This window comes from Pogonomyrmex barbatus, unplaced genomic scaffold (assembly GCF_055798465.1).
Source record: "Pogonomyrmex barbatus isolate J1 unplaced genomic scaffold, ASM5579846v1 scaffold4, whole genome shotgun sequence".
In the NCBI taxonomy this organism is placed as follows: domain Eukaryota; kingdom Metazoa; phylum Arthropoda; class Insecta; order Hymenoptera; family Formicidae; genus Pogonomyrmex; species Pogonomyrmex barbatus.
In genome coordinates this window covers 4,027,063-4,043,452 of record NW_028297138.1, presented here as the reverse complement: position 1 = coordinate 4,043,452, position 16,390 = coordinate 4,027,063, and the positions used below count along the sequence as shown (strand labels likewise).

At 33.6% G+C, this 16,390-nt stretch overlaps 1 protein-coding gene and 1 long non-coding RNA gene across 12 annotated transcripts in view; both read left to right on the top strand.

Annotated features, from left to right (window-relative positions):
* LOC105423461 (extracellular serine/threonine protein CG31145) overlaps nt 1–16,390 on the top strand; it is a 450,620-nt gene that overhangs the window by 78,774 nt on the left and 355,456 nt on the right. The gene's annotated exons all lie outside the window — the stretch shown is intronic.
* LOC148935692 (uncharacterized) lies at nt 12,636–15,887 on the top strand. The gene is made up of 2 exons (XR_016140119.1): nt 12,636–12,763; nt 15,380–15,887. It is a non-coding gene; the product is annotated as an uncharacterized LOC148935692 (long non-coding RNA).

Here is a 16,390-nt window from a genome sequence, read left to right as displayed (position 1 = left end):
AACTTGAGCTTGACTAAATAGGAACGAGCACGTTTCAGTATTTACTACTAAGAAAAAAAAGAACAAGGAAAACAATTAAGAGAGGAAAAGTGTTCATTTACCGGCTAATATATTATTTCGCTGAATGACAGTTTTTTTGAGATTGTTCGAAATTAACATGTTTCGACATGTACATTTGTTTAGCAGCCAGAGTATCGGCGCTTTTCTTAAGTTTCGGTCCACAATATTTAATCCTTTAAGCCTCCGTAAGAAATTAATCAATCGTAGTCGATTATTCTTTTCATTATTCGATTATGATTGATCAATTTCTTACTTCTTAAAGTTTAAACCATCTGTTATGGACCGACACTATGGTCATCGATTTCTACGAAATGACATCTTTTCGCAGCTCTTTCCTAAAAAAAAAAGGGAGGAACCTTCACTCCCTTTGGTGGCACATCCCAAAAGACCATCGACGAAACGTTCGCCCCTCTTCTCTATCCTGCGCCTACGAGTTACCCCGCACTCCGCTCGGAGTTCCTGGATTAGATTATTTGGTCGCTTACACCTACTCATGTACATTATTAATAATAATTTAATGGCTACAAGCATATGTTTATAAGATTATCATAATTATAAATAGTATTTCAAGCTTTAAATTATAAAATCTTCGTGCTAATTAATATTTATAATCAATGCTGATAATAAATATATAGACAATCATAATAATTATATAGTATTATTATAAAGAAAGAAATATACAATATTATTTTATAGATCTGATTTTTTATGGTAGATGTTTTATGACAATTACAAGTAGATTAATTGATTTTGATCTTAATCATGAATTAATCAAGATCCATATCTCTTGATTGATAGAAATGAACATTAAACATTATATGTCGACATCTTATTTCTTTACCATAGAATTTTGGAAGGGTGTTCATAGTGGTGCCAACACTGACAATTAACTTTAGAATACTGCTATAGTATGTTGATGGTGAATTTTGGAATGATGCTCACAATGCTGCCAGCGCTGAAAATCCATTTTCGAACACAGCAGAACTAAGCTGGCAAGCCAGTATTTCTCACGACAAAAATTATAGCCATACAAAGACGATAATAATGATGATAACGTTTCTTAAAGTAGAAATTTCCGGATTAGACATTTAAATCATAATATCTCTACTCGTAGGGCACGCAGAAAAAGAAATAAAATTACTTTTATTATACAAATTGAATCCAAGCTATTGTTGCGGTCGTTTCGAGAATGGATTAGCTTGGAAGTCGATTGCAAGATTTTATTTTAAATGATGATACTTCGACTTCGTTAATGAACTTTAATAAACTTTACACTTTGCATTTATTAATTCGGACCGTGACAGACGTGACGACAATAGAAGAAAGAATCTTAACGAATCCCACTTTTAGCACCAGTCTCTTGTTTTTATCCAGTTTTGGGCAGCTGGTCCTTGCAGCGTAATAATGATCGTCAGCATTCGCGGTATACCTCTAGGTCGCGCGGCAGCTTCCCGCGTAAAGATCGCGCAATCAGATTTAGCAACTGACATAATTTACCTAAGACATAAGCAATTGACATAATTTACTTAAGTAGAGCAGTTAAAAAATAAATACAAACGGTTACAATTTAGTAATCACTATCAATTAATAAAAGTAATAATAATCGAATAATAAAGTGTCGCTCGCTTGCCGCAATCCGCTTCGTCAGCGGTGGGCGCTTCCGACACTATCGATTGAGTCTACTTAAAACTTGATCGATTCAGTCATTATCGCAAATCGCCGGCTCGCGTAAAATCATATTCGGATGTTGCTGTCTTAGATGTCAAGTCATACAGACAACCAAAACACTACTGTGCGATTTTATGCAAGCCGGCGATTTGCGAGTACCCGAGATTATTGGATCTCATTAACGGTTGAATCGATCGAGTTTTAAGTAGATTCAATCGATAAACTCAACTCTTGGATTCGATTTGTATAATAAAAGTGACTTTATTTTCTTGTGTGTGTGTGTGTGTGTGTGTGTGTGCGCGCGCGCGCGCGCGCGTGTGTGTGTACACATGCACATACACGTGTTTTCAGTAAATTTAATTGATAAAACTGCATAAAGTGAGTGATCTCACGGATTTCAATGACCTTAACATATATTAAAAGCATCATTCTGAGTAATAATTCGAAGATTTTAATCATTCGCTGTTTATTAAAAATTATTAACAAATAAACTTCGGAATATAAATGTGTGTTTAACTTAATAATTAAACTTTAATTAGCATAATATCTCAGTATATGTATATTTGCACATTTAATTAAAAGTTTAGGCGGAGAAGATTGACTTTCCTCGGCGCTCGTTGTTTTTTAAAATGTTATAAACAAAACACTTCATTTTATCTTATAATATCTAAACATATAGATTTGAGTTAAACTTTACGTAGAAAGTTGTAAATCATCGTGGAATCTCGCCTTGTGTTAAAAAGTGTATGCGTGGAGACAGTATGTTCCGCTCCCCCTAGAGCTCCCCCGCTCTATTACCAAAAGATCTATCTGTGATGATTCTAACGCCGAGTTTTTATTTAAACAAATTTATTCAAAATATCACACACCTTCTAAAATTAACAATATAAAAAATATAAGATTTTGCATGGACGGGAACAAAGACCATATATGACGAGATTTGAATTTTTCTAAACGAACAAATGTGGTGGAGAAGGCGTTGCCAATCTATAATTTAAGATGAGGCTACCAACTCTGCCAGGAATGTAAGACGGTCTCTGAAAGTCGAAAAGACAGGAAAGATTCCAGGCAACTGAACTTAACACTACGCTTTTATGTTCGACCGTCCACCAGCAACGACTCGCGAAGTTCTGGCTCGGTCTCGTTTATATCGAATAGACAACGGATAGAAAATCTAGAACATTCAAACGGTTAAACAAACAAACAACACGAACGCGATATTTACACGGCTTATAGCTAATATCACAAAGAAACTCAGAAACGTACAATGCCAACAAAGACACCGCGAACACGAGGATGCGCGTGACAAATATTATCTTGTGGAACAATGCCAGCAAGGGCACGCGAAGGAACGTTCGAGACTAGAGACAATGAAGAAAGCAGAAAAAAACGCTGAGATGATCGCTCGCGAGAAAAGGCGGAGCACCGGGTAATGCACGCTGCGTGACCACGCAGAACGCTTGCGAAACGCAGGAGATCGCGGACAGCCGCACGCAGAACGCAGTTAAACGCAGACTAAGATTAGAAGGACGCGATGCAGACGAATGACGAGACGTAACGCGGACGAGAATGAAGCGCAACGCGGACGCGGATGAAACGAAAGAGAGACGCAGAACAAGGACGTGGAATTCTGAGATTGGCACAGAACGCGAATAAAACGCACGTTGTTGCGGATGATGCAATTGCTCGCGAACGGAAGAGAATTACTTGATCACACGCGAGCGAGAGAAAGCGGCGAATCACACGCGAGCGAGAAAGAGAGCAAGAAATCAATTGGTCACACGCAAGCGAGAGAGAAAGAGGATGCACTCGTGTGCAGGCGAAGAGAGGCGCGCGGAGAAAGAGAGCGAAAGCACTAGCCGGCGCAACAGATGCAGAGCACCGCATGTGATCGCATGACAAGATTGAATTCGCGACACAGCATCCGACGCGGACGCGGCACTTGACACTGCATTAGGCGCGGTCACACACTTGCACGACACGGTGACGACGATGATACCTGGCTCTCTCTTTCTCCCTCTGTTAGACGTGTAGCTGTCTGCACGTTTCGATGGCTGACACGAAAAGATACGTAAATGGATGCTCGACTCAATATGGCTAACGGGGAAGAAGGCGGAAGTTACCACTCTGATCGTGGTATAAGCGTCTTCTTCGGTAGATGGTGGCGCTCAGCGGCGGGCGCGCCAAGCAACAGAGCGGAAGTAGGTGGCAAGGGCGTCACTCCCCTCTCAGTGGTCTTCGCCGGTGGCGAAGGACACGACAAATGTACCCTTTTGGTAGGAGCTACGGATGCTGGCTGTTGAGACTCTGGCCGCTGGCTAGGTTGATGCGCTGGCTCTATAGTAGATGCCAGATAAGCTGGCTTGAGATAATCGACTGAGACCGTCTTCTCCGTCCCGTTGACAAGGATGACGAAGATCTTGTCATTGAGTCTCCGGACCTGATGCGGGCTGGTATAGGGCGGCTCCAGGGGCTTCTTCACCGAGTCCATCCGTTTGAACACGTGAGTGCACGTGGCTAGGTCCTGGAGGACGAAGTGGCCTGGTATGATGGGCTGTGGGCGTAGGTGATTGATCTGATGTGGTCCCTGAGTGCTGGAAGAAATTCCTGCGGATCAGATGTGAGATGAGTGACAAAGAACTCAGCCGGAATGCGGAGAGACGTGCCGAAGAATAGCTCAGTCGGGGAGGTCTGGAGATCTTTTTCGACGGCAATGCGTAAGCTAAGTAGAACAGTGAACAACAGCTGTGACCATGATATATCCGGGTTGCACATCAAAGCCGTCTTCAGGGTCCTGTGCCAACGCTCGATGATTCCGTTCGACTGGGGAATAGAGTGGATCCTCCATGCTCCGACTATTCTTGCAAGGGCTGAGAAGAGAGCCGACTCAAATTGGATGCCTTGGTCCGTAATTATAGTGAGCGAGGTGCCAAACTGGCAGATCCAGCTACTATAAAAGGCTGTGGCCACTGTGCTCACCTGGGTGTTCTTGAGTGGAATCGCTGCTGGCCATCTGGAGAAACGATCGATTATCGTGAGACAGTACTTTAGATCGTTTATCTGAGGCAATACGATGATGTCTAGGTGGACATGGTTGAAACGTCTATCCGGCACAATGATCTTGGTTGGCGAATTTTGATTGTGGCGATGGACTTTCAGTCGTACGTGCTGTAATTCCTCTCCGAGTGGTTGAGCTTTCTCGAGAAAAAACCGAGAGGTCTCTAGGAATCCTCTGAAAGTTGTTCAAGAGAAGCGCCGATGGCAGAATTAGAGGCGTCGGTAGTGAGCCGTAGCGGAGCTGAAGGCGAAAGATAGAGGAATACGTATCCGAGGCCAGGCCAGATTTACAAGCTTGAAATGCTGCTTCGGACTCAGTTGTCCAAGGAATCTTGCGCTTGTCTTTTTTCTTTGCGCCTTATAGAAAGACACAGAATGGAGTTTGTAGCTGAGCAGCGTTTGGAACGGTTCGTCTGTAATAATTGATCAGCCTCAAGAAACGACGAAGGTCTGAGACAGTTTCCGGTTTCGGGTACGCCAGAATAGCTTCAATACGATCGAATAGCTTCAATACGATGGAGACCTGAATCCTTGAGAGTTGAGCGTATAGCCAAGATAGTTCAGTTCTTCCTGTCCAAATTAGCACTTGCTCCAGTTTTATATATATATATATATAAATGTCAAGCGACAAAGAAAACGTAAGTAATATTATTATTAAACACATATATTTAATAATAATATTATATACATTTTTTTGCCGCTTGAAATTTTTCTTTGACGCTTTGATGAAAGCTGAACAAATCCAGCTCTTTCTTTCTGACGATAACAGATTGTTAGTAAAATTGCATCCTAAGAAACTGGATCAATAAGCTGACTAAACCATCGCCTCTTACGGCAAAAATTGCAACCGTAAAAGAAATATGACAATGACAACGTTTCTTAAAGTAAAAATTTTCAAAACCACACTTTGCGTCACTATATCTCTGCTCGTAGGACACAGAAAGAAAATAAAATAACTTTTATTATATAAAGCGAATCCAAGCTATCGATTGAGTCTACTTAAAACTCGATTCTGTCATTATTGAGTCCAATAATCTCGAGTACTCGCAACTCGGCGATTCGGATAAAGATACACAGTAGTGTTTCGATTGTCATATATGACTTGACACCTGAGACCGTATCTCCTAATACATTGGTACAAGCCGAGTATGTGTTAATATTGGGTTTCGCCTTGATGGAATCTTTGCAGATTTGCGCTCTCCACTCGGTCTGTTCTGACTCGCGGTAGCGACGTGGTCGAGAGAGGGACTTGAATTGCACTTGTGACGACACCACCACAGAACATATACTAAGAGAAAAGAAAGCTTTATATATAAGATGGGCAATAGAGACATTATAATAAGAGACTGGTCACGAAAAAGCAACTTTTGATTGGTCCGTCATCTTTTACTATTCCCACTTACTTTCAAATACATTAACTACATTAATCTTAAATTGTAATATTATAATTTAAAAATATAAGTGTTTTAAAGATAATAAAATGTGTATATTTATGAAACTTTATTTTATATAATTATATTATCAATTTATTAATATATTTCCTTTAATATTAATGATTTTAAATTTATTACTATTTATTTATCTTTTTTTTCGCTATTTATCTTTTTCAACACAAGAGCAACAATTAATATAATACTATTATACTACTTTTACACTATAATATTTTTAACTTTTTGATACACAATTGTCAAAACGATCCTCTGTGAAATCAATACAATGACAGCTATTCACAAAGTTAGCGCAGCGAGAACCTACGGAAAAGCGTTAACAATAAACTTTGGAAGATCAATAATAAACTTTGGAGGAAATTTCGAGAGATGCAAGTATCGATGTCATGTCTTTTTTTAGAAAAGATTATTATACATATTTATTACATATACATATACATATTTATTATTATAAACAAACTTTATTACAATATAAAATAAAATTTAAGTAAAAAAATGAACATCCGTCCATTTTTTATATTGATTTCACAATTAATTAATTTATGACTATATATTTTGCAATTTTAGTATCTCTATTATTTAATAATATATTATCACGCTTTCCATGTGTTTAATACACATGCACAATACACTTAAATCAATGCACATGCAAAATGAAAAATATCGCTATTGGTTAGAATGAGATGATGTATATTTCTTTCTTTCTTGTAGGATTTAGCCAAAACATGGCGGATCAGAGTCTCTGATTGGCAGATCAGAGTCGTAGCCAGTCTCTTATTATAGTGTCTTTAGGCAACAAAAGATGAGACTGCCGTTTGGTGGTGGAGTACGAACTAAAGTAAATTGTAGGATTTCATCTCATATATACATATAATTTTTTCAATATTGAAATTTAAAATAGATATTAAATGATAATTAATTAAATAGGTATGTAAAATTAATGAAAACAAAAATGAACACTATATAAAAAATAGACATATTTATTACAAAATAAATGCACAATATACAAATATATTTGCACCAATGTTTACATGTACCTATGAATAGAAATACCATGCTTTGTATACTTATCACAATATATGCATCACAATAATATCACAGAAATTATCTTAGATACTATATGTTATATTATATGTTATCATATTACTTGTTTATATAGTTGAGCTTCTCATATACATTGGATGTTCCATGTAATTCTATATATATAAGTAGTATCCATAGTGTATATTCTGGAAAAATAGAATATAAAAAATTATAACACAAGATTCGTTAATTAGAATATATAAATTTATAAATTTGTTTAATTTTTACTTGTGTTTGCAAACATACATTCCGTGTCCAATAATCTAGTATTATTGGATCAGCAAAATAATCTGAAATAAAATTTATATTAATATATAATTTTTTTTCTTTAAACTTTGTTTAAAAAATTAGTAATTTCTTTCGTCTCGACGATTAAAGAATAAAAAATGCAAATTTATGTTGAGATTATATTGTCACAAAGGAAAATTTGAATACAAATTGATAGTAATATTAATATATAATAAATATGATAAATTAGGTCAGTTTATTGTATTAAATTAATCCTCTTATTAAATCTTTTATTAAATTAATTAATTATTGCGTTGATTATTGGTTGATTACTATTTAAATATTAATTATTAAATAACTATTACTTGTATAAAATAATTATAAAAGTTGCCGAAAAGATCGGAATTTCTATAGAGATCATGCTAGTATCATAGCGTTTTCTAATTGATTACATCAACCCCCACGTTTTGAGTGCCCCTATTTTTCCCGTATTGCAGGAAACCATGGTACAAGCTTCACTCCCGCGGATATCACTCGATTTCACAGTCAAAGAAATTTCTTTATTTACTTATTGAATAATGGTTGTCAACAAAATATGTAGATCTCCTTTCGAGGAGCGTACAAAGAATATCACGCGCACCGAGAACATTCTAGTCGGGCATTCTAATTGAGACGTGAGGAAAGAGCAAGAATGCAAGGGATACTGGAAGCACGAAAAAGCGCAAGCGAACGCGAGGTGAGCCGAGACCGGCGGGCGAATCGCGAAAGCCGTATGATTGGAAAAACGAATGGCGCGGGCCATTCCAAACCGGGCCAGCAAACCAAATAAAAATAGCAATGATTCTAAAAGTTAATAAACAATAGAATCATAGCTAATTCCTCGGCAAGCAGGATTTTGATTACAAAATTTCTTATATATGAAATAAATTCAAATAATTTTTTATTATCAACCACGTGTCACTATTTTTATCAGACATACAACGCCGCGATAGCAATTTGATAATCAAATATCTTGATTTACCGAGGAATTGGCTACAAATCTATTATTTTTTATGTAAAAATTTTACAACTTATAAAATTCATTGCTAAACATTGCTAAACTAGAAGTTTATATGAAAAAATAACATTGAGTGGAATTAGACTTACAAGTAATTGCCTTTGTGTTATGGATTTATCAGCATATTTGTAGAGTAGTCAAAAATAATAGACATCTTTTTATATTGGTAATAGTACAGTTTTAAGAGTAAAAACTACCTTTGTATTAATAAAGGAATAATTTACTCGTTTACATTACACTCGTTTACTCATTTACGCTCACAAGAGAAGTACACGAAGTGATAATCGCAAATGGGTACGAATTATATATCGTTGAAAAGGTCTTGGTGAGTAGAGTTCAGCTGTGCAATATTTCGCTTGAATGACGTCTGTAAAGGATGCTATGTGCAATAGAAGTTATACCTCTAAAAGTCCGGAAATTTTGAAAATAATTAACTACAGTGAAAAATATATAAGAAGCAAAGTTGTAGAGCTTGTAAAAAATGTATCTAATAATAATATAAGTTTGACCTTGGGCGGAGTTTCTGAGATTATATGAAAGTCAAATTAAATTTTTTAAATGGAACGCCTTATTCTTTTGCACATTATTGTAGTTAACGTCGAAATGTTTTTCAAAACACTGGTTATAAACTTTCTTTTAAGAAGAATTATTTCAATTATAAGTTCTCAAGTTTAACCACCAGTACTAGCATTATCCAAGGTATACCGCGCGAAGGTTACAGTCGGATGTACATCTCTGTTGTATATATCTGTTTACACCTCTGTGTGTGTGTGTGTGTGTGTGTGTGTGTGTGTGTGTGTGTGTGTGTGTGTGTGTGTGTGTGTGTATGTTTGATACGTCTATTAAAAACTTTAATCGCCTGTTCATTTATATATGTAAGATCATCAATGAAATCTATTATATATTTGCTGTAATGTAAACTCTACTATAAATAGAGTTTGGATATTGGTAGACTTACAGTCGGCCTCCCCACTACGAAGTATCGAGTAGCAGCCAAGCGCCGAGCGCTACCAATGCTGTAGTGCTACTATCTATGTTCCTTATCGTTGTGAGTCAAATATGATATCAACTTTGTTTTTTTGTATAGTTTTCGCTTTAGTTGACCGTTTTCGAGATTTTCGAAGTTATAGAGATATTGCTGCTATTGCACATAGCGCCCTCTACAAGCGAAATATTGCACAGCTGAACTCTACTCGGCAAGATGTTTCCAACAATATATAATTCGTACCCATTTGCGATTATCACTTCGTGCACTTCCCTTGTCAGATATTCGATATATACCTATTTTTGACTTTTGGAGATATGACAAAAGATCTTCATGTTGCTAAAAGCAAATTTGATGTATGACCTTACATAATTCAAAATAGCGGATCTAATATAGCTATCTAAATTCAAACATTCTTATTTCACTCTTTGCCGAACTCAGAAATAATCAACGAAAAAATGATAAGAATTTATCCCTATTTTGTTTTATTTCTTGTATTATATTTTATATATTTTTATCTTTTTTTTCTCAACTACGACTATTCTCGCGCCTTGCTTATGTCTATTTTTTTAATTGTTATACTTTATAAAAATGATATGTAAAAAAGGATAAATAGCGAGGCACGAGAAGTATCGTAGTTAAAAAAAGGTAAAGCTATAAAAAATGTGTTTAAAAAAATGAAAAGAAATTTTAGAAAAATAACAAAAAACGAAAAAGAAAGAAAAACGCAATGAGATAAACCTCCTCGTTGATTACTCCCTGTTCCGCAAAAAATGATATAAGAATATTTGAATTTATCAGGTTGCCATATTGAATTTGCCATTTTGAATATAAGTTTTACATTGAATTTGCTTCCAGCAACGTGAAGACATCTTATCATATCTTTTAAAACTCAAAAATAGTTCGAATATCTGAACGTAAATGCAACGAATTAATTAATTAAATTAATTCAAATTAATTAAAACTATACCATTACCAATATAAAAAAAGAACGTGTCTCTTATTTTTTTATTACTCTATAAATGTGCTGAGTTTCAATAAAATCGGTAAGTAACACAAAGGATTATTTGTTAGAGACCAAATGTAATACAAAAAATTGATACGAAAATTTATTCATATGTGTCGGAAATTGTGTATATATATATATATATATATATGTATATAAGTTTATAAATGTATACATAAATATATCTATGTATGTTTATATTATAACGATTTTTGGAAGGTGTCGATTGAATAAGTGATCGAGAATTAAACAAAAGATGATTGTTTTATTAAACAATTTTTTACTCGAAGTAATGTGTCGCAATTTATGCCCATTATGACAAAATAAAGTAGAGAGTTAACTTGAAAAAGAGGATTAGAATTTAAAAGCCGTTATTTAAATGGAGACGAAGAATACAATTATGATATCGAAGAGACAACACATATAATGAATATGCAGATAATCAGGAGACACAGTAGTGTCTCGAGTGTCAAGTCAACTAAGAATTGGTTGACCATGTGACTTTACGCGAGTCGGCGAGATGCGAACATCCGAAATTATTGAATCTTAATAACGGCTAAACTGATCAAGTTCTAAATAGGCTTGATCGATAGCTTGAGTCCGACTTGCATAATAAAAGTATTTTTATTTTTCTGCCCTACAAGCAGAGATATTGCTACACAAAGTCCGATTTGGAAATTTTTATTTTAAGAAACGTTATTATTATCTTCGCCTTTGTATGGCTGCAATGTCTGTCACGAGATGTCATTATTAATCTTATCGATCCAGCGGATTATCAGACTGATAAGTCAGGGTTACTGTAGGATCTAGCGAATCAATATTCGTTGGGTCCTGCAGTGACTCTGACTTATCGGCCTGATTTATCCGCTGGGTCGATAAGATCGATTGATTGATGTAAATACGATAGTGTTTTTGGTTGTAGACCTCTCGGATATCAATATAAAATAAATACGCGTGTGTAATAAATAGGCATGCATTGAAAAGGAAACATTAACAGTATTAATAAATTGCTTACTACTATTGCATAATATGGTTACTCTTTTTCTGCACGTCCAAGTAGTGGCCAACGATGTTGATGTTCGCGGCGAGTTTGACAGTGATAATTTGTTTCGGAGTGTAACTCATGTTTGTGTCTACTATATTTTGCAGGTAAGTTCTATTTTTCATTTTATTATTTTATTTTTACATGAACATTTCAATTCAATTTCAGATTTTTTTTTAACTAATCACGATTTTTATAAAAATTTATAAACATTAATTGAATGGCAAAGATTAATGTTTAAGAAGAATAGGAATACAAGAAATTGAAAAAATTTTATAATTCTTTTATTTTTTTTATGAAAAAAAGATATTTATTTATTTCAATGTTTCTTCTTCTTGCAGGTTAAAATATATAAATGTTACATTATTGTTATTAATATTTAATAAATGATATCCTAAAAGGATCTGATATGTATGGGTGAATGAAATCTTCTAAATTAACGATAAAATTAAAAAAATATGGCTTTAGATAAATATAAAAATATATATAAATGTTACCATTTTATTATATGAACATTTCAAGTTGATGTTATCTAGACATATTTATTCATATACATATCTATATAATATAAAATAATTAATTTTATCTAAGTGTGATTGGGAAAAAATGCTAAAATTATTTAATTATTAATTGAACGACAAAGAATAAAGTTCAGAAAAATTATTTTACATAAATGTTTCAATTTGGATTTCGATTCTTTCTAACTGCTTCTGTAAGTTGTGTAATTATTTTATTTCTTTTTATGAAAAAAAGATATTTATCCATTGTAATGTTTTTTTCCTCTTGCATGTTTAAATAAAAGTTACATAACAATTATCAATGTTCAAAAGAGATGTTAAATAATAATCTAAAAGGATCTAATATAATAATTACGGAGAATCCGAGCGAGGAACCTTGTGGATGTCCAATGTCAGGTTCAATGATCGGAAGTAGCGGACGGCCATCGACGCTCGACTTCAATTGCCATCGATTGTAGCTCCGAGAATGTGAAGAGCCACCATTCTCACTCGCGACTGACCACTCCAACGCAGCGTTGCTCAGCTCCGTTTGGATCAGCAGGAAAGGCTCAGGCTGCCCGTCCTCACTCTCCAGAGTGTCTCCACTCAGGCGCTTTCCGCGATCGCACGAGGTTCTCTCTCTTTATTAATCTTCTAATACTTCGGATGGACTCTATTGCCAGACTCAATTATCGTTTCGCAGACCTACTCATTTCCGACTAACTGATCTTTCTTTTCCGAATCTTTCCCAATTCTCTCTTCTTACCTTCGCTCTATACTTCCCTCTCTCGACACTCAACATTTACATTGTGTTTCAACCATTTAAATTGTTTGTTATTCCTCTTCCATAGATCACAAATTAACAAATTATCCTACAATATAGATGTATATATGTATATATATATATATATATATATATATATATATATATATATATATATATATATACACATATGTATATGTACATATATGTATATGACATTAGATTGTTTAACGTGTTGGTCTAAACACATTATTGCGATGTCATCATGCCTCTATGGTCAAAAGGATAAGGCCTATCCGGTAAGCAGGAGATTCAGGTTCGATTCCTGGCTGAGGTGATATTTTTCGCAAAAATAATAATTACGAATTTTCATGATTGGTTTGTGGTCTCGCCATGACGCACACCTTCCCTTCTTATGTGACTTTCATCGGAGTTTGCATCTCTTTAGCATTAAGAGATGCAAACGGAGTTTGCGTCTCTTTAGCATTAAGAAAAAAAAGAAATATAAATATAAATATCTGCCATTAATCTCTCGGAAGTTCTCAAAAGCTGTAAGTCGCTATGGAGACTGTAAAGAAAGAAAAAATATTACCAATGCAAATGCCATTTAAAAATTACAATTTTAATATTAAGTTTTAAGAAAGAGAAATTATATACTAATTTAAGATTAAAGTTATATTATTTTATATTATTGTAATTTAAAAACATCTAGTATATTTCATTATAAGTTGTATTTAATTATAATATTAAATGCATATTCTATCTTAACGTAGCTATTTTTTTATAAACTATTATTATATACTGTTTTAATGTATAATGCTTGTATAAGATATTCTCATAGTATAATACTAATTTATCGATAACTTGTATTATTATAATATTAATAATCTTTTGTAATATAAATAGTACATTTATAAAATTAATTTATATGTAGTACTATTATAATACTAGAGCAAATTGACATTCATAATGATATTACTGTAATGATTATTACAATATAAGGAATTATTGCGTTCGGTGTTATGACAATATTAGAACCGATGAATTTTTAGTACAGCATTATTATGTTATTATTGTTGCTGTTATCCTCGTTCCAAGGAGGAACAGGAGGCGATTAACTTTTGCGGGATAGAATTGCCCCCTCGAAAATATTGAGGGTTTATTTAGAACATTTTTTTCGCATAATGCTTGTTTTTCCAGATATTTTGCAGTCTTAAGTTAAAATACTCCTGTATAAAATCCTGTATAAAATCAATACTGTTGCAACAGTGTAATTCTGTAATCTTATTGTGATACTGAAGCAATATTATATTTCCGATTTAAGTCCGATATTTTACCAGTACAACACTAGTATTGTTATCAAATATTGTGTTAGTTAATATTATAAATAAATACTAAATTAGTATTTAATTCTTTTAATTCTTTTAACAGCAACTAATATAGTCGATTTCTCAGCAAGCAGGATCTTGATTGCTAAATTTTTTGTATGAATTGAAATAAATTCAAATAATCATATCACTAACTACGTGCCTCTAGATTAGCAAACTTTCAACGCAATGATATAATAATTCGACAATTAAATATTTTTGATATTAATTAAAATCCCTTTTATTATCCCCCTCCCCTAGAATTATATATTGCGAAAAATATTATTTCAACCAAGGATCAAACCTGGATCGCCTGCTCTCCGAGTAGGCATCTTAGCCATTAAATCACTGAGGCTATGGTAATATTTCTCGCAATACTTAAATAAATAATGTGTCGAACATCTTTTTCCGGCACGTAAGACTAAACAATACATTGATATTAGCCGAGTACACAACAAACAACAGCAGGTAATATAATCAGTTTCTCGATAAACAGGATCTTAGTTTCTAAATCTTTTGTATGAAATAAATTCAAATAATCATATCACCAACTACGTGCACTAGAATAGCAGACTTTCAATGTAGTGGTTCTATAATAATTCGATAATCAAATATTTTTTATTTATATTTGCAATATATAATTCTAGGAGGGGAGGGATAAAAGGGATTTTAATCGATATCAAAGATATGATTATTTGAATTTATTTCATACAAAAGATTTAATAACCAAGATCCTGCTTGCCGAGAAACCGGCTATGTTACTTACTGTTGTTTGTTAACATGTATTCGGCTGGTATCAATGTATTTAATTCTTTTATCTTTCACTTGGGTATAAATGAGACAAATATTTATATTTTCTAAATATATTTACGCGCACGCACGCACGAACACACACACACACACACACACACACACACACACACACACAGACGCGCGCGCGCGCGCTTACGTAATATGTATGTAAATATATCTATATAAATATACGTATTGTTGCACTCGCGGCGCACGTCGGATGCGTTCGATCTCTCTCGCACGACCCATCCATATTCGCATAGCACGCGGAAATTAATAGAGGCCATTTACAAAAGAACAAGCTTTAATGATATTCTGCGTTTCAGATATCAATACAATCTCTCGTACTATTTGTCACACCGCGATTCTTCCGTAATTCTTCGTAAACAACTCTCCAACAACCAAACAACGACTCATTGGAGGGTAGGGTGGACAATCTTCTTTTGTCATTAATATTTTTGTCGAAGGCAGAAATGAGCGGATCACCGCTCAGCCGCAAATAATTGAAAATTTATAAAATATTTCTTAAAAAAACACATTAATATTATGAATCATTAAATATGCACAGTTATGTTTATATTATATATCATATGTTATAGTTAGTTTATTTATATATAAAGAAATATTGTTTTATTACTTCAATGTTATTTATATTTACTTTAATGTTATTTATATGAAAGTTTCCATACACTGTTGGAAAAAATGTGTTGAATTTATAATAACATAAATCGCATGTCCCAAACGGTCCACTCAAAATTTTGTGTTAATTTAACATAATATAGATGTGTTAAATAATAACACCGACACTATATTAATATTTCAACAAAAAAGAAATGTACTCTTGATCTTAATTTGAAATTAATTGTGTGTTACAATTAACATAATTTTTATGATAAAATAACATGTCGAGACGCGTTAAAATTCAAAACTGTGCCGAAACCACACAAAGAATAATAACAAGTCATTCCCACTTCTGTTATAGAGTAAAACCAATATTTTTTTAATGTAAATTTTAACATATTGAATAAATACGTACGAATTGTGTTATTTTAACACATTTTTAAAATCATTTTAATAATTTTACATTTTATATTTGTTAAGGTCAATTAACATAGTAGACATATGTTAAATTTACATATAAATATGTACGTTATTTAACATAAAAGTTTTAACAAGGACCGATTTTAACACAAATACAAAATATTTTTTTACTGTGTATACAGTAAAAGACATATTCATTATTGGAATGAAATGTTTGTTTGATGATATCATAAACAAGTGTTACTTCTTATTACTGCTTATCAAATAGTGATAAGAATAATGACTGATCCATGATA